This window comes from Urocitellus parryii, chromosome 1, assembly GCF_045843805.1.
Source record: "Urocitellus parryii isolate mUroPar1 chromosome 1, mUroPar1.hap1, whole genome shotgun sequence".
Lineage (NCBI taxonomy): Eukaryota > Metazoa > Chordata > Mammalia > Rodentia > Sciuridae > Urocitellus > Urocitellus parryii.
The window spans coordinates 196,860,688-196,879,676 of NC_135531.1; the positions used below are offsets into that span (position 1 = coordinate 196,860,688).

At 35.0% G+C, this 18,989-nt stretch overlaps 1 protein-coding gene and 1 pseudogene across 1 annotated transcript in view; one reads left to right on the forward strand and one right to left on the reverse strand.

The window, feature by feature from the left end:
* Lrp1b (LDL receptor related protein 1B) overlaps positions 1-18,989 on the reverse strand; it is a 1,492,917-nt gene that overhangs the window by 487,305 nt on the left and 986,623 nt on the right. The window lies entirely within an intron of this gene.
* Positions 363-743, forward strand: LOC113182730 (multifunctional methyltransferase subunit TRM112-like protein pseudogene; annotated as a pseudogene).

Here is an 18,989-nt window from a genome sequence, read left to right on the forward strand (position 1 = left end):
CTGTGAGCCAAAATAAATTTTTATTTTAAGTTATGCTTTTCAGTTACTTTGCTTACAGTGTTGTGAACCTGACTAACACAGTCATTATCTCACTCTCACAACAATCTTTACTTTTCTTGCAAGTTTTACTTAACACAGAATATCATGCAGTTCACTGTTTTTGTACTTAACTTTCTAGTTGATTGGGATTAGTTTTATTGTATATTACATTTACAATGTCCTCCTCTAGCTTTCCTTACGTGGTAATTGAACACATGTTGATTTACTATTAACAATAATATAAATAGAATCATGTAAATGGCATCAAAGTTATTAAGTAGAATATTATCTAGAGTACAGAAGAGTAAGGTGGGTGTGGTGACATGAAGCTACTATTCACCCACAATCTATTGAGCTCACATGTGGAAGGCAGGGGGTGCTTGAGGGCTTCCCCCTGTGCCTACAGGCCACTGAAGTCTGAATCAACCTGGTAGAGTTCAACCCTGACTTTCTGCTTTAAATGATTCCCAAACTGGAGTGGACAGTACTTAGGGAGGCAGCTGATACCTTGGACCTAGTGGGGGTACTCAAAGAGCAAATTAAGGGCTACAAGAACCATAGATATTTCTGAGAAAGATGCACCATATGCTGCTGGAGGTGGACTTGCTGGCAGGCATCCTACAATGCCCAGTGTCTGGACATCTATTCCCCATCAGCTGTAGCATCTCCAACATCTGCTGAATGATGAAGAAACTGATACTTAAGCATGTCAGACACCACTTTTACATTTTGTGACCGAGTATATCTTTGTTGACATATTCTGTTTACTAGGTCTACACTGTGGGGCCACAGCCCTTGCCCCAATGACACTACCAACCACAGTGTTCCTAGCTCCATAATATATCTTTCTTTTTTCTCATTAAAGGTTCAAAACCAAAAAGAATAAGAGGAGGAGGAAGAGGAGGAGGAGGAGGAGAGGGAAGAAGGAGAAAGAGAAGAAAAGTAAAAAGGAAATTCAAAAAAAATAAGGAATTTTAAAGGTAGTAATATTTAAGCTAATTTTTTAAATCAGCTAAAGCTGATTTAATTAGAATTCATAAAACTATACACATTTCCTCCTATGGTAAAATCGTAAGGTCAAGTGGCAAGGTATGATTATGGAATCACCTCATAGTAAACTTGATTATTTATCAAATATAAGTTTAGTGAGCAAAATGTGATTGATTCCTCATAGGTTTACCCCAAAGGTCAGAGAAAATTTTTAAAATTTTGAATATTTAAAATCATAAAAGTGTTTGACAAGCCATACAAATAAGACACAGTATTTGTTCCGTATTGTTTCAGAGTTCAGTGAGATTATATGGTAACTTGGTTTGCTTTCATCAGATAAAATAAAATGACCATGAATTGAAATTGGTAGATGACATATGGAAATCTCATTATTTTCTTTGTATTATTTTTGAGAATTTCCAAGATAAAAAGTATAGAAAGTTCTCCAAGAGATTGAAAAGGATCCCCCATTTTGTTGATCATTCTTAGATTCAGAAGATTTATGATAATAAAATATAAGAGAAAGCTCTATGTAGTCTTTGGTATATTTACCTGGATAAAACTCTCAGTATACTACCCTTTCAGGTAACCAAGAAATTCCAACAATTTTAGGAAATATTTTATCTTAACTATATTATATTGAATTCAGAGTTTCCATTTTAGTAGTGAATAAATGATTTTTTTAAAAAATGAAAGAAAGTATTCACATGAGCTAGACTTTAGAGGGTGTATAGTAGAAATAATCGTATTTTTGGTATCTGTAGCATCCTTAGTGGGTTTCTAAAAATATATGGAGTGCTGAGCAGTTCAGTCAAGGGATGATTTTACCTCAATTAGACCATGAACATGTGAATGAGAGGGAAAGGATTAAATAAGAAAATTTAGCTAGGATGAAATGAAAAAATAATCCTTATATCAGTTGGCATTATCATGAAAATAAAATCAAATAAAATTTAATTTAAAAATGCTCAGAGGTTTAAAAACAGAACATTTCAAGAGATTTTTTTAAAATATCAATTTTTCTTTTTTTAGAATCTTGAGTGAGAATTCAAATGGAATATTTTTAGAAAGTTATGATAGACATCTTGGGAAGGGTAGATCAAGGACAAAGTCTTATACTGAAGTAACTAACTTGAAATGTTTTGAATTATCAAAGTTGAGACATATCAGTTCTACGTGTTTTTGTGTACGTATTCTTTCCTCCTTCTATATTACCTTCAGCTGTAAGTCTCTTAGATCTTAAAAGAAAAACAGGGAAAGACTAGTAGCTAATTGGAGAGGAGTCCACAAACGAAAAACTTAGTGCTTCAGGAAATCCAGTGAGTGACTAAGTGAACTTGCCACTTTTTCTCAGACTTAAATTGAGTCAATGTATGTCATGAATGACACTATTTCATACAGGATATCAAGGGGAATTTTATCATGTAAATCCTACAACATATTTTATTTTATTTGCCTTCTTTCTTGCTCCAAAGATATTTAGATGCCAACTTGTATGAAAATGGATGATTAGATCATGAAGCTAAATAATGAGAACTCTGTTCAGAATATTCTATGTGCAGTAATATCCAGTATTATTCATAAAAGCCAAAAGCCAGGTGGGGGTAAAAAGAAATTGCTGACATTCATCAATGGAACATGGATAAACAGACTGGTACAGACATAAAATAGCATTACTTACCAATTAAAGCAATGAACTGTCAGAGCATGCAAAATATGATAGATGTCAAAAATATTATGTGAAGTGGAATAAAAACACAAAAGAATGTATATTATGCAATTATATAAAATTTTAGAATAGGCAAAACTAACCAATGGTGACAAAAATCAGGTCAGTGACTGCTTCTGAGAACAAGCTTTACTAGGTAGGAGTGAAAGGGAACTTTCTGAAATGATGAGATATTCCATGTCTTGTTACATATTCACTGAATCTGAAAGGCAGATTAATATTTGAGCATTTTACCATAGGTAAATTATGCCTCAATACAAACAGATCAAAATATAGAAAAAAGATGCTTTAAAAATCCCTAAGGTAATTTTTAAATGGATAACCAGGATTTATTCTGAAATACAGATGTGGCCAGGACTACATTAGCCTAACCTTGAAGAAGAAATTGCAGTATAGAAGAGCATTCATAGGATGATAAACTATAATACATGGTAGAAAAGTTCAGTGTCAATCCAATGGGCCAGATAAATTGAAAATAAGCTCTTACTGAGTAATTGATTCTTTGAAGGGACCTTTTCATCATTGTGGAGATAAAAATATAAATCATACTTTAATTCCACTCTCTAGGAAAATGAAATTTAGAAAGGTAATAAAGAAATGTATATGAATGTCTATAAATTAGAATTTACCCTAAATAAAAAAATCAGGAATTCTAATGAGATCCAGAAAAGGGAAAGATTACTTCCAAGCAGACTTGGAAGAAACTCTGAGAATGTGGCCCCAGGGAACACACTCTTCATTGAAATATGAGGAAAAATTATAGGCAAGGGTCACAAATCAGGTTTGAAGAATGAATTGAGTTATATAAAATACCTAGCTCACTTATTTTGATAAGGCAGCTTACAGTACTAATACTTAAAGTTTTTTTTTTTTTTTTTCAATGATAAAAATGATGGTGATACAATCAGAACTTGGATGACCTACCATGCCGGTTTGTCTAGGACTCTGTCAAACACTGAAAATTCAATATCACAAGAAATGCCTTAGTACTTAATATAAGCCTCTAAGATCTTTAATTTTAGGTTGAGTAATTAAAAGATGGTCCTAGCTGCTGTGTTCTAAATGTACTACCACATGTGCTCCCAGGCTGCTCTCAGGAGGATAGGCTCCTTTATTGCAATATATGAAGATCTGGCAGAACCTGAGCTTGACAAGTGACTTAGCTCCCGGTGAGTTTGCTAAAACTTTCTTGAAACCGCACCACAATCTAAAATGTTTTCTATCTAGTCTCCCCCTCTTTTCCTTTGTCTTTTTCTGTAGGTCAGATCTGCATTTCAGTGTGAAAGTGCTCCCCATTTTTTTTTTTCCTCATAGGTGTTTACTCAAGAAAACCCTTCCACATCTAGCCCTATATTGGCTATGCTTCTCAAAACACCAAACTAGCTCAAATGGTGGCATGAGAGGTCTGAGAAAGTTAATGTTGTATGGGGTTATGTGTTTGGCTCTCTACTACTCAACAGGTAGCATAGAAAACATGTTTTTGAGCAGCAAATGGTGCAATGAAGCCCTGAACTCACAATGTTCAGTTGCTGAGGATATTGTGAGCAGTGATGTAAGAAAACATCTTGTTGAAGGGGAAACATCCTAGCAGATGCAATGACTCGTGCATTGAAAATAATATGGAGGAAATAATGCCTACAAAGACAGTAGAATTGGCTGGTTACTGCTACATCAAAATGACACTCTCCAGAAGGATAATGTAAAACTGACAGCTGTTAACAAGCAGTTAAGACTGAACAAGAGAGCCAGATTTGGTAGATTACAAATTACCAGATTTGGTAGATTACATTTTCCCCCTACCTCTCTAGCCCACCCACTGTGCAAGAGTGGACACAGCTGAGAAGCAACAGAAGCTCTAAGAGTTAGAACTCTGGAACTCCAGAGATGCATACATGCTCAGCTAAAGAAGTTTTGCTATATTAAATTCAGAGACCTGATTACAAAGAGCTGGAAATCTGAAATATAGTTGGAGAACATCAGGATGTGTCTCCTGAAAAAATCACCTGATATCTCCTGTTAAACCACTATCAGTTTGCAAAGACAGTCCACTTTTTCCCAGTAAAGCCTAGTACATCATTTGTGCTGAAAGATTTCACAAAAATACCAAACCTGGAAGGGAATATATGACTCCTTAGCGGCTTTATCCATATCTTGTCCTAGCTACTTGACTGATAACTATAGTTAAATCACAGTATAACCCAGATTGGTTTACTGGACCTTACAAAGGAGGAAAAGAGATGACACACAAAAAATAGCACAAAATAACTGCAACTATATGTAACCACAATGCCCTAAAAAATAAAATAGCTGCATGACCAACAGGAGTCAGGGGAACATCTGAAAATTGGATTTTAAGGGTGCTTGAACAAGGGTACCTAGAATATAAGACTGGATAAGCAAGCATTGTTTTACATGGGGGTATGTTTCTGTGATATGAGGATTAATACTCTGGTAGGCCCTAGGATGTGAAAAAAAATCTCTGCTTGGGTGGCTTTTAAAGACATAGAGAATGGAAATCTTTCATCATGTAGAAATATCTCTTCCGTTAGCTGGTAGAATAAAGAAGAAATGCAGGCATATTATTTGGAGAAAGAAAACTCACAAGCTATGTGAGGTTTCAGAGGACACTTCACTGGGGCTGATGGTAATGTAGTAGTGACAAGAAAATAAACATCACTAAGAAATTCAGTGATGGCTCTACTCAGTAAGCTAAGGTTGTCACTAGGAGGTATAGTGACAAAGCTTGGCTCAGTTAAATTCATAATTTTGATCCATTCTCTTGCCCTTCCCCCAGATTAAGATAGGGCATGTTGTGTTGCTTAACTGCCAGCAACCAAGAGGCCACCTTGCATGGCAAAGTTGAAGGGACAATTATGGAGGCTTGATCTGCAGTAAATGTGGAGATGTTTAATAGAAGGCAGTCTTCTTAAGGCTAAATATAGACTGGTAGCCAACAAGGGTGCTGATTAACATTAATAACCTCCTGAAACAATGGAGGATGAATAGAAGTCAGAGAGTGGTTGCTCCAATATAACATCAGGATTATTTTCACAAATCATGACCTAAACCAATTTTCAGATGCAGAACCAACTGACTGAAGGAATCAAGGCCCTAGGTAGTAGGACCCTGCAACATTGCAGAAAATACATAACTATGATGATCCTTCTTGTTCTTTCATCAAAACACATATGATCATTTACTTAGCGACTCAATATGGGAGAAAGATTAATGCTCAGAAATTTTGAAAAACATTGGACATGGTGTCTGAGTTAATATTAATTCAACAAGACCTAAAGCATCACCATGTACCAGTGTTGCAGGATTGGGATGGGGAAGGTTATAAAGACTAGGTAATAAATGGAGTAACATTCTTAAATATAAGTAGAGAATATCTTGATGTGTCTCATAGTGGGTTGGGGTTCCTGAAAAACTGCTGAGAACTATCAGAAGTGGCCACTTTTTCCTACTAAAGTTCAGTACTTCCATTGAAGTGAAAGAAACAGCATAAATATTTTACCTATAAGGCAATCTGTGCCCCCATAGGAGCTGCATCCACTTCTTGTCCTAGCTACTTGGCTGATAACTAAGGTCTACTCCCAGTATAACACAGGTGTGTTTACCGAACCACACAGAGGATGAAAAAGATGACACACCAAAACAGTCATAAGAAATGGCTGTGTGACCAACAGGAACTGGGAAAATATTACTAAGTTTGGATTTTAAGGGTGCTAAAATATGGCTTATTTTGGGTTCACTGGGTCCACAGATTACATAGGGGTCAAATTCTTAGTTCAAGTGTATATAATTTAAGTTGATATACATGGCATTTGGGTGAACTCCAACATTGGGTTTACTGCCTCTTGAGTAAGAACAGTCACAAAAATGCCTTGGGGATATTCCCAAAATTACCTCCCTCCACTCCCAATATCACAACCATCTAACCTAGATATTTAAGACAGTAAAAGCTAGTAACAACTCTCAAGGAGGATGGGAGGTGGGTAGAGGTAATTTGTGCCACCATTAAAGACAAATTGCAAGGATAACTGATTCCTATTTCATTCCTGTGTAATTTGCCTGCCTGGCTCCTACAGAAACAGAATAGATTTTTAAAAACGACTATGGGCCAGCAAAGGCTTAAACAAGTAATGGCCCTAGTAGCAACTTTTATGTGAGATGAAGTATCACACTAGAGCAGATTAATAGGATTCAGATGCATGATACACAGCCATTCATCTGTTAAAAGCATTGTTTCTAATCTAATTCAAGAAGAGAATCAGAAAGAGTTTTAATTCACCTATGATAGATAATATTTATTTTTAGTTATGCCTCAGGGCCGTGTTAACTCTCTTACCTTGGGTTATAGTCTGAAGAGATCTGAAGTCTGGACTCCAGAGAAAATTATATTGATATGTTATATCAAAGATATCATAATGCTCAGGCAGAAAGAGCAAGTGACAGCCAGAATGCTAGAAGCATTGGAAAAACAGATTCCAGAGGTTTGGAAAGAAAACCTTATGAAGATGCAGGGACTAGTCATTTTAGTGATGTTTTTACAAGTTCAAATGTTCAAAAGCATGACAAAATATCACCTTCAAGGTAAAGACAGTCACCAAATCTTGCTAATAATACCCCAAAGAAAGAAGCATAGTGCATGACAGAAATCTTTGGAATCTGGATGTAACACATTCATTCTATATCTACGATGCCCCTTAGACCTTTTCCCTGATCATATGGAAAATTGATAACTTTGAATATGATAAAGGGTGATGCAGTAGTGTAGGCTGATACAAGGGTCAGACCCTATGGTATTAGAAGTGAAAGTGGCAGTAAAAAATAAAACACAGAGCTTATGAGAAATCCCTGTAAAAGAATTCCACGACAGGTTTCTGGGATTCAGTAATAAGGATACACTACCTGTACCAGAGCATCATATACCCTTCGTTAAATGGTTCCTTCGTCCTGGAAGAAACAAACTTGACCTTGAGCTTCCAAATGACCCTGCATCCAGAACTTCCCATCATGAATTAACATATATGCAGTCCCTAACAACCAGTTGAAGAAGGAAAAAAAAAAAAGAGAGATGATCTTATTTTATGAATCATTCAGCTCAATATATGGGTGTAAGCTAAAAATAAAGTATAACCACATTCAAGAGCAGTTCTGAAAGTTAGTGAATAGAGGGAAAAAAATCTTCCCTATGAAGTTGTGAGCAGTACACATTGTATGAAAGAAGTAGACTAGTGTATGCACACATATAAATTCTAAGTCAGTGGCCAGTGGCCAGGCAATCTGGCAAATGGATTGGAAATAAAATAATTAGGGAATTAAAGTTAAGGAGGTCTAGGGTAAAAACATGAGGATTGACATATGGAAGTAGACAAGAAATGTGAAGATTTTTTTAATAACATATTACTATCCACAATAACACATCTACCATAAGAGAAGCACTGACAACCAAAATGCTTTGGTCAATGGACTTTATCATCAACCACCCCAGAAGTGGGTGTAGGATCAAAGGGGTCATACTGGCAGAGAAGAAGTCTCATTGTTATGGGCTACCAATTTCAAGGTCAATTAGCAGAGACAGTTTCTTCTATGGCACTACTCCTTAAAACAATCAATTGGCCACATTGTGGCAATTGATAGGCACCTTCTAAACTGGAAGGATAAGTGGTTCATCCTTACAAAGGAGTGAACTAGTTCCAGGTATAGGTTTGTCTTTTGTGCTGCAGGCCCTCAGGTAATACCACTGTTCCAAGGCTTATGAAATACCTGGTTCACAGGTGTGAATGTCACACAGCATAGAATCTGCCCAGAAGACACACTTAATAGCAAAGGAAATGTAAATACGGGCCAATAGCCACAAAATCCACTGGCTAAATCTTATACTACACAACAAAAGCAGCTTGTCGTACAGAATGATGAAACAATTTTCTTAATGTAGAACTGAACCATCAGCTCAAAAGCAAGTGACTGAAAACATGGAGCCCCATCCTCAGGATACAATATATTCATCACATTAGCAACCTCAATATGGTTCTTTTTTTTTTTTTTTTTTTTAACATTTTATTTTATTTTTTTCTTAGTTCTCGGCGGACACAACATCTTTGTTGGTATGTGGTGCTGAGGATCGAACCCTGGCCGCACGAATGCTAGGCGAGCGCGCTACCGCTTGAGCCACATCCCCAGCCCAGTATGGTTCTTTATTTCCTTCCTCTTCTAAATTTCCTCACAGGAAAAGAAACCTACAGGAATCATGGAGGAGCTGTTTATCAAGCCTGTGAAGGGACCTAACTCTGTGGCACATGAGACAATCTGTAGCAACTGAAAACATGCAATCAAAAATCTCTTAATAAGTAGAGCATAATTGATTGAATGTGCCACTTTATTCACAAGGTCCCACCTCCCACAGTGTTCCAGCCAGTGACTGAGTCTGGGAAAACTGCTGAGGCAGATCCACTCCTGGGAAATACAGAAATCTTTGAATGGTAACTTTGGCTCAAGTGTTCTTCATCAGCTTTGGTAAACATTTTTTTTTTTTTTTTTTTTTTTTTTAGGATTTCACTGGTTTCTAAGACCTGCCTCCCTCTCTCAGAGGTCCATCTATATCATATTCCAACAGGTCTTCTAAACTCATTTGTCTCTGTTCACTCACTTTCCTCAATCAATCTGATACAGGCCTAGGATATAAATATTTCGAAAGTTTTGTGACACCAAATATAAAATCTCAAACTCAATGGCCTACATCAAAGACTTCCAAGTACTCCATCAAATAAATGTGTATCATTTGCCCAACTATTATTTTCTATAATGTTATTTTCTCCTCTTCGAAAAAAAAATTAGAAAAACTAGCAGTGCAGAACTGCTAACTTTAGAGGATGATGTGCCATGTGTGTCTGATAGGTCACATGCAATATACTCTGCCGCACTTCCCACGAGGCTTCTCTCCCTCCATAAGTACTTCACATGTGGAACTTTTCTAACTATCATAGTCATCTGACTCAGTGACACTGGTATAATAATCACAATGAATTCAGATTCAAAGGTATCTTTTTATGAGATTGAAGATTTGAAGTGACTTATAAAGTGTAACTTCCCTATGACAGGGATAGGGAAAGACTACAAACTTTAAGGGGATTTGAGTATTTGCAAAGCAGGAATGCCAGAAAAAGAAGGTGTTAGGGTTTGGATGTAAGGTATCCCCCAAAAGCTCACAAGTGAGCCAATGTAAGATTTAAAGGGAAAAAAATGATTGGATTATGAATCAGTCAGTGAATTGGTCCCCTGATGAGATTACCTAAGTAGTGGGTAAGGTAGAGTGTGGCTGGAGAAGGTAGATCACTGGGGGCATGCTTTTGGGGTATGTATTTTATATTTGTCAAGTGGAGCTTCTCTCTGCTTTTTGATCATGATGTGAGCGGCTTCCCTCTACCACATTCTTCTACCATGATATTCTGCCTCAACTAGAGCCTTGAGGAATGGAGGAGGTTTTCTATGGATTGAAACTCTGAAACAGTAAGCCTTCAGATAAGATTTTTCTCTACAGTTATTCTGGTCAAGTCTTTTAGTCTCAGCAGTGAAAAAGCTGATTAAAACATATGAGATATAAAGATGTAGAGTATATTATTTAAATAATGGGCTGAAAATATGGACTCTGTAAAGAAGTAGAAAAACAATAAAATAGATGGAATGAAACAGATGGAATCAGATCACTGAAAGCTGACATAAGGAAAGAGAAGGTTCTGTGGAGGAAGAAATTACAAATTCATGTGAACAAAAAGGAATTTCCATTCCTTTTAGCCTCCCTTCGGGAAAGGAAAAGGGATTAAGTTTGCACATTTCAGTTTAAACAAATAATTATCCTGAGATACTGAATTGCCTATAATGATTATTAAGTTTTCTCTCCAATAAAAAGTGTCTTAAATAGTTATTAGTGATCATTATTTTATAATGTACTTGTATATTATATTATTAGTTTGATAGAACTAACATGAAATACATCACAGATCAGTTAAGGTAAGCAATAGGAATTTGTTCTCACCTGGAAGCCACAAGCCTGAGATCAAGTTGTCAGAAGGGTTGATTTCATCTGAAGGATTCTTTCCTTGGCTTGACCATGGCCAGCTACATCATTTGTGTTCATCTGGTCTTTGCTCTATCATCTGTGTCCAGCCCTCCTCTTATAATGATATGTTATGTTGGACTAGCACCTCATTTTACCTTAATTACCTCTTCAAGACTATCTCCAAATGCAGTCACATTCTGTTACTGCATGTTTGGACTTCAACATGTGAATTTTGGTGGACACAGTTTAACTCACAACAAGTATTCATATATATCTCAGTGATTTTTTTTAACTCTCCATATGAATGATGCTAAAAACAACTTTAATGACAGAAGATTTCCAAGCAAATGCAAGACATGGTGGTACATGCATTAGCATTTACATTATGTTCAAAGTCCATCATTCTGCAAGGTGTAAGAAAGGCTAGTCCATATGCAAGCCTCCCGAAGAAAGCACTACTTCACATTTCCAGGTCATTCAAACATTAGAAGGATCTTTTTATAAAGTACACCCCACTGCCATGCTAGGGATAATAAACATGACCAAGTGAAGCTATTCCATGCAATGGAAAATACTTTATCAATCAGTATGGTATATAAAACTATGCAGACCAATTGAACAGAAAAAATTAGAAAACATCAATTAAGCCAGGCACAGTGGCACACACCTTCAACCCATCAGCTCTGGAGGCTGATGCAGCAGGATCACAAATTCAAAGTCAACCTCAGCAATTTAGCAAGACCCTGTCTCAAAATAAAATATAAAAAGCATGCTAGGGATGTGGCTTAGTGGTTAACCATCCCTGGGTTCAATCCCTGGTACAAAAAGAAGAAAGGAAGGAAGGAAGAAACATCAACTAAAATCAAATCTGTTACTCTGAAGATGACAGGAAAATATGGAATGTCAGTCCAAGGACATTTCATTTAAAATTTCAACATGCATACTGGTATTAATGGATCATCTTATTTATTCCCCAAATGGCTTTCAGTTCTTTGAGATATTCTTTGAGATATTTTGTTATATATAAGTTAGATCAATAATTCTGAAATTAAAACAATCTCTGAATCCCTTTCATATTCAATTAACCATGGAACATCCAAATTTATAAAGAAAACTAGGTAATTAAGAAATTTTCCTGAGCAAAAGAGCGAAGAAAAGGTCTAGTTCTATTACTTGTCATAGGACTAATGTAACTGACTGAAACATACAGGGAGAGTGAGGGAGAAAACTTGGTATTCGGGAGGGTGCTTGGGAGATCAAGAAAGATGGCTGTGTGGTTCCTCTGTTCTAAGGAACATTCTTCACCTAATACTTCAAATACTTTTCTCATTTGGGGCTCATTATAATGAATAATTTTCTAATTTAAAAAATTATATTATCAGTATTACTCTAAATAAATCAAACCTTGCATTAAAAATGATTATTTAATAAATAATTTCAGGTGTAACTGAAATATATGTTATACTTAAAATTATTTATTAAACAATTTCCCAAACTTTAGCATTCAGTAAAAGAGATGACAAGGAAAAAGTAATTATTTTACTGCTATATTAATTATAGTGAAATCCAAGAAACATTTTAAATGTCACCACAGAACATAATTCATTATTGTATGTTGTATATGTATTTTTAATATTAAAGTATTAAGGACTTGATGCACTACATTTATGTAAATTTCAAATGTATTAATATTTCCAGCTATCTACTAATAATATGAGATGTCACCAAAACTTGGCAAGAAATTTTCATTATGACTCTTGAATCTATTTTAAAACCCAAGAGTTGTCTTTAGCATTACCAGTCATTCATTGCGGGAATCTGGGTATTTAAAACAAATTAATTCAAAATGAGACAAACATTTTTTATACTTTTAGTCATGAACATTTCTTTTTTTAATCTGAATTAGATGGAATAAATCCTAAAACATGAAAATTGTTAGTCTTAGTTCTCTTATGTTTTGCACATGCATTTGACAATTTTAAACTAATAAGTAAATTCCTAATACTTTAATTTCAAATGAACCAACATTTTATGAATAACAAAGTATATACTACATAAAATTCGTAGTTCTCAAATGCTTTGAAAGTGATTAAAAGCTTGCCAATCAGTGGCTCATCTTGGGATGTGGTTCTTAAATATATATATACAAATATTTGTAGTAAAATATCTCATGCATGTATTTTGCCGGACAGACATGCTTGTACTAGTGTGGATCCAAAATGGGTTGGGATCCGTATTCTTAGAAAGTAAACCACACTTTGAGAAATTCAATGAATTCGGCTTTTCCTGGCTAATGCTTAATGCTTACTTATTTTCAGCATAGCTGAGAAGTCTCCATATTTTATTTTCAGGAGGAAAAACTGGTACAAATTGGTCAAGTGGTAGACCTGGATGGGACTCTCTGGAAACTTCCCTGGGATTTTCAATAAGCCATGGGGCAGAAGGGGCATGCCATCCTTCTCTCTTCTGAGAGAACAAACTCTCTCCTTTAAAAGTGTCCCCTGTTTCCTTTCCTATGCTTCTAATAAATGCATGCCTGTAACTCTGGGGAAAAAAAAAAGAAGTTTGACATATACCAGGAGAATATAGTAGTAATTTTGTGGATAAGGTCAATCTTTTCAATGTCATTAACCACATTGAATTGAAATATGATACCTAAGTCTAATTAGCCAATTTCTACGACTTAAATTCTTCCAAATAAAGACAAAATTTGGCTCTTTTGTGTATGTGTGTGTGAGTTTATAGCATGACAATAATCAACGAAATCTGATTAGGCAGCTTTTTAATTAAAAAATGTAAAATTACTTTCTTCTATCAAATTAATAGTGAGCTCTTCTTAGCTGTCCTTTATTTTCTTAAAGTTATATCTACTTCAGGAATGATTTTCAAGATTAATAAACACTGCTCTGGATTGTGTGTGTGTGTGTGTGTGTGTGTGTGTGTGTGTGTTTGCACATATGTGTTATCACACCCTATTGAGTGTTTTTCTTTTTCCTCTCCTACTACTGTGTTTTTCTTTTTCCTTTCTTCTGTCCCACATCAGATTGTTCCCTTTCAGGAAATAGTTTCTTCTTGAAACTTCCCACGTGCCTCACTCCCCATCCCCCACATCTACTACCCTGGGTAAGAGGTATTTTGTCATAGTTCCTCATGTGGAAAACCTGTCCCCAATCCCCTTCTTACAATGATTCCATACTTTGCTTATATATATATTATTTAAAATTATATTAGCTTATATATTACATTTAGCTTGTCTCATCTATTCCAAAGAAAGAAGCAATTCAATAAGCTAATCTGTTTAGCAGAGACATTATGGTAATACAGGAAAAACATTAACTTAAGACATGAGTCTGTGATATGTACTCCCACATGAGAGCATTTCAGATGCGTTACTCTGGACAAGTAACCTCTCTAGGTCTAGGTACAAATCCTATAAGCTAGAATATGGCCTATTACATAGGGTCATTGTGAGGTTACCTGATATCTATGGGCTTCGGCCAGTCTTATGTTCTACATATTACTTATAATGGGATTAATGAATACCAAAAGGGGCATCCTGGAAATCATGATGCTTCTCAATTTTAATGATGAAAGAAAAGTGGGAATTGAAGAGATACTTAAGTATTTCTTCAGTCCTCACAAATAAGCTTCATTTTTTCCTTACTGCTTATAGGGTTGGATAAAAAACAATAATAAAGTAAGATTATTACCTTTTTACTAGGAGGAAAACAAAAACAAGTAACTTCAAACACTTTCTGAGATAAAAATCGAATCTGTAAGATAACATTTCTCATTCCTCTATCTGATATTGCATCAAATTGTAAGCCTTTTTTCCTTCCCTAATTGTTTTATTTTGTTGGCCACCTAGACTGAAATCATTAAAACCAATTTAGCTTGACTCATAGTTGAAAAATCCCAATGCTTGAGCTTTGATAATAACCTGAAAATAATGCAAGTTATGTTTCACAAGGTTAACTTGTGATTAATTCTGAATTTATAGTGATTATTCTAAATTTGCAAATGCACAAAAGAGAGTCATGTTTCTTTTCTTTCTTTAATTTGAGCACTTAATTTCTCACTACATGCATATGTGGACAGGGCCTGCATTCTTGATTATTTGTGAGAGCCTTTTAGTCAGATCTTTGTCAGCAGCAGAGAAAAAAAAATGAAATCAGCTAATACAATAGAACAAAAGGGAAGTTTTGGCCCTGACTTTTAGGTTTTAGCTATGTTCATTAACAACCAAGAAGACTCTATGGTAGTAATGAGGAAAAATATCCCTGGTATTTACTTTCAAATAGCCTTATGAAAAGCTAAACACCACCTGAGAACACATCTTAATGTATGTGGTAAAATAGAAAAAACATTAACTCCATAATTAAAACCCATATCAACTACTGCTATCTCTGTAGCAACTGTACATCTCTGGGCAAATCAGGCATAGTCTCTGAGACTCTTGGCCAGTTTCTATGCCTGGGTAACAAATTATTTCAAAAGTCAGTGGTTAATAGCAACAACAATGATCATAAATCTTCAATATAGCCTATATTTAGGAAGGGAAACTCCCCCTTCCCTGAAGTTTCTGCTCTGTTTACAGTCAGCTGAGATGGGGACATTGGTAGGAAATATGATTGTGTTAGGATCAAAGGCACCTAGCACACCAACGTTATGGGGGAGCGGGCATAGTTTCCACTCCCCCAATTCTCCTCTTGCTGCCATCTCTTCAGGGAGGAATTTTAACATCATGTTATAGGAAAAGCATGTGGGATAGAAGTTATCGATACAGTTATGTTTGGAATTGCAATCTGCAACTGTCTCCTTTATCTTATATGAAAAATAAACAGATTTGAACAGACATTTTCTACAATCTCTTTTGTCTAAGAAAGCCCTATTATTCTCTGATTAAATGGAAATGCAAGTGGCTCCAGAGTGACCCACGACAGCTAGTATAAATTTAACACATTGGGATAGAAGAGAACTTCAGAAAATGAGTATCTCTGAAAGTGTGCAAAGCATTTATATCAGTAAATGACAATACTTTTTCAGTATCAAGGATTATATGTGATTGTAAATACAAGACTATTTTCAAAGTATGCAATTTCCAGGACATAGGACAAGTTGATAGTTCCATGTCATTTAGTCTTTCTGTTTAACAACATAATCATTATCATGGCTCATTTATATTTTGAACACCAGATGGGATACCAATAGCTACTAACACATTACTATTGCTACGATTTTTTAAAAGTACTATGACTCAACATAGTAACTATAATAATAACTATAAACTGAAACTGCTGGTTAAAAATTAATGCTACCAGTGCTAAGTTGTTTTTATTTTTGTTTTTGTCTTTTGGTACCGGGGATTGAACTCAGGGGCACTCAACCACTGAGTCAAAAAAGAAAGGCTGGGGATGTGCCTATTATTTAGAGACAAGATGTCACTGAGTTGCTTAATGCCTCACTAAATTGCTAAGGCTGGCTTTGAATTCAGGATCCTCCTGCCTTAGCCTCCTGAGCCACTGGAATTATAGGAATGTGCCACAGTGTCCAGCACTAAGTTGTTTTTTTTTTTTGTTTGTTTTTTTAAGAGAGTGAGAGGGGAGGGAGGGAGGGAGGGAGGGAGGGAGGGAGGGAGGAGAGAGAGAGAGAGAGAGAGAGAGAGAGAGAGAGAGAGAGAGAGAATTTTTAATGTTTATTTTTTATTTCTCGGCGGACACAACATCTTTGTTGGTATGTGGTGCTGAGGATCGAACCCGGGCCTCACGCATGCCAGGCGAGCGCACTACCGCTTGAGCCACATCCCCAGCCTGCTAAGTTGTTTTTAAGAACAAAAATTAACCTATCTGAAAATCTAGCAGACCACATAAATCACTTATAGTGGATACATTGAATAGGGCCTAGAAAATTCCCTAAGGCTAAACTGAATGAATACAACTGGTTTACATATATAGTTATAAATGTAAAATCTCTACATAACTATATGCATAGATAGATAGATAGATATAGATTTTATATATGTATTATATATGTATATATAATATATATAAATAGCATTACTCTATATATTATACACACACACATATAAGTTAAATTGGCCATTATGAATTCAGGTCCCATATTTGTTTTAGTACATTATGAGTCACTTTAATATTAGTATTATTATGAGTTTGCCAGTCACATTTATATAGACAAAATGTTTTACGATGGCTTTGAGTAAGTAGGTTACTTTTCAGTATAGGAAAGTTTATTAAACAAAGCATTGATACCAGCTTTCCCCCATTTATTCTAATAGAATTGTCTGCATTTTACCAGTTGGAAAACTGAATGCATAAAGCCTAAAGCTTACAAGGTCATACTATTTATCAACCTCAACCTCAACCTTGTAACTTATTAGTTACAGTGACATGGGCCTCTTTTGAATTCTGTACTTTATGTCACTCTATTATTTCACACAAAAGGAAAATGACACAAACATGAGATAAATTTTCAGATTAATTCTTCAACTATCCCTGAAATAATAACTATAAACATGCAAAGCCATTTATTGTCTCAGTGACTTAAAGGTGTACTGAAATGACACCTTGGATGGGATCATACTGTCCTAGTAAACTGCAATCATTCTAGACACACATTTTTAAACTGAAGGTAAAAGTGTGCTATTTGCTAACATAGTACAACTTTTCACAGGTGCATTATGTACAAATAGAATTCCATAAACTATATGGAAAAGGAACTAGACTACAGCAATAGAGATGCTGTAGTCAACTCAATGTTGAAGAAATTACTGTTTAATGATCCTTTGTTAGTGAACATAACAGTGCACAATGCTTCATCAAAATTTGCTCCAGGATTTCTTGAATATCTGTTATTACAATTTTATCTTTAAAGTGTGTAAAATTTCTAATTCCAATTTTTGATCCATGTTTGATTTAATATAAAAATAGTACCTTAACATTTTCAAAAAAATACTTTCAAGAAAAACTGATGTCAAAAATTGAATACTGATTCTAAGTTTTCAAATGCCTTTCAATTACTTGCCACACATACCTAAAAAATATTTAAATCTCATTTGAGAAAATGGTATTACTCTTAATAAAAAAATCATACTTTGATTTTCCAAGTCCATCAATGAAAAGAGATTTTTTTTTAACTTGGAGAAAGATGTTGAAGCCATGTTGGGGTCACTCTTATTCTTGAGATTCATTTTAAGTAAAGGTGTCATCTTTGTGGGAATCTCAGAAATAGCATTATTACGTAAAACAGAATAAATTCATATCCATGTAGGATATACATACTTTACCACACTAACAATAGGAGAGTTTTATTATAGTTTGCATCTATTAGTCTGAATTGGGGGAAAAAATCTGCTACAAACTCTAAAGTTAGGATACTACTAAATCTAATTATAGGAAATTATAGTATATTAATGAGCCATGTTTTATAATGAGTGGTGTTTCTTTATGTATTATTTGTAACAATTTAAGAATGAATACATGAAATCATTTTTTAAAAAACATTATACAGGGGCTGGGATTGTGGCTCAGTGGTAGAGCACTTGCCTAGCATGGGTGAGGCCCTAGGTTTGATCCTCAGAACCACATAAAATAAATAAATAAAATAAAGGTATTGTGTCCAACTACAATGAAAAAATTTTAAAAATATATTTAAAAAAAGACATTATACAGAAGCTGTAAGTTCACAGCAAGGTTGAGAAAAAGGTACAAAGATTTCTGACAGACCCCTTCCCCAATAAATGCATAGTCTCTCCCACTAGCAAAACCCCACACCAAAGTGGTATGTTTATTAAAATTAATACAGACCTAAAATATTGACATTTCATTTACCAATGTTCATAATTTACATAAGTTTTGCTATTGATGTTGCACACTTTATGGGTTTTGACTAATGAATAATGACATATATCTACCACATTAAAATCAAACAAAGCTGTTTCATTTCCCTAATAATCTTCAGTGTTCCACTAATTTTTCTCTCTCTGCCCCCTCACTAGTAAGCTACTTATTCTTTTACTATATCCATAATTTCGCATTTTTAAAAAGTCATACATACTGAATCATTTTAAACAATGACTCTGAATTTGCAATTTTGTGTTCATAGAAACATTTTTCCAGTGTTGATAAATTTTTTAAAGTACAAGAAAAT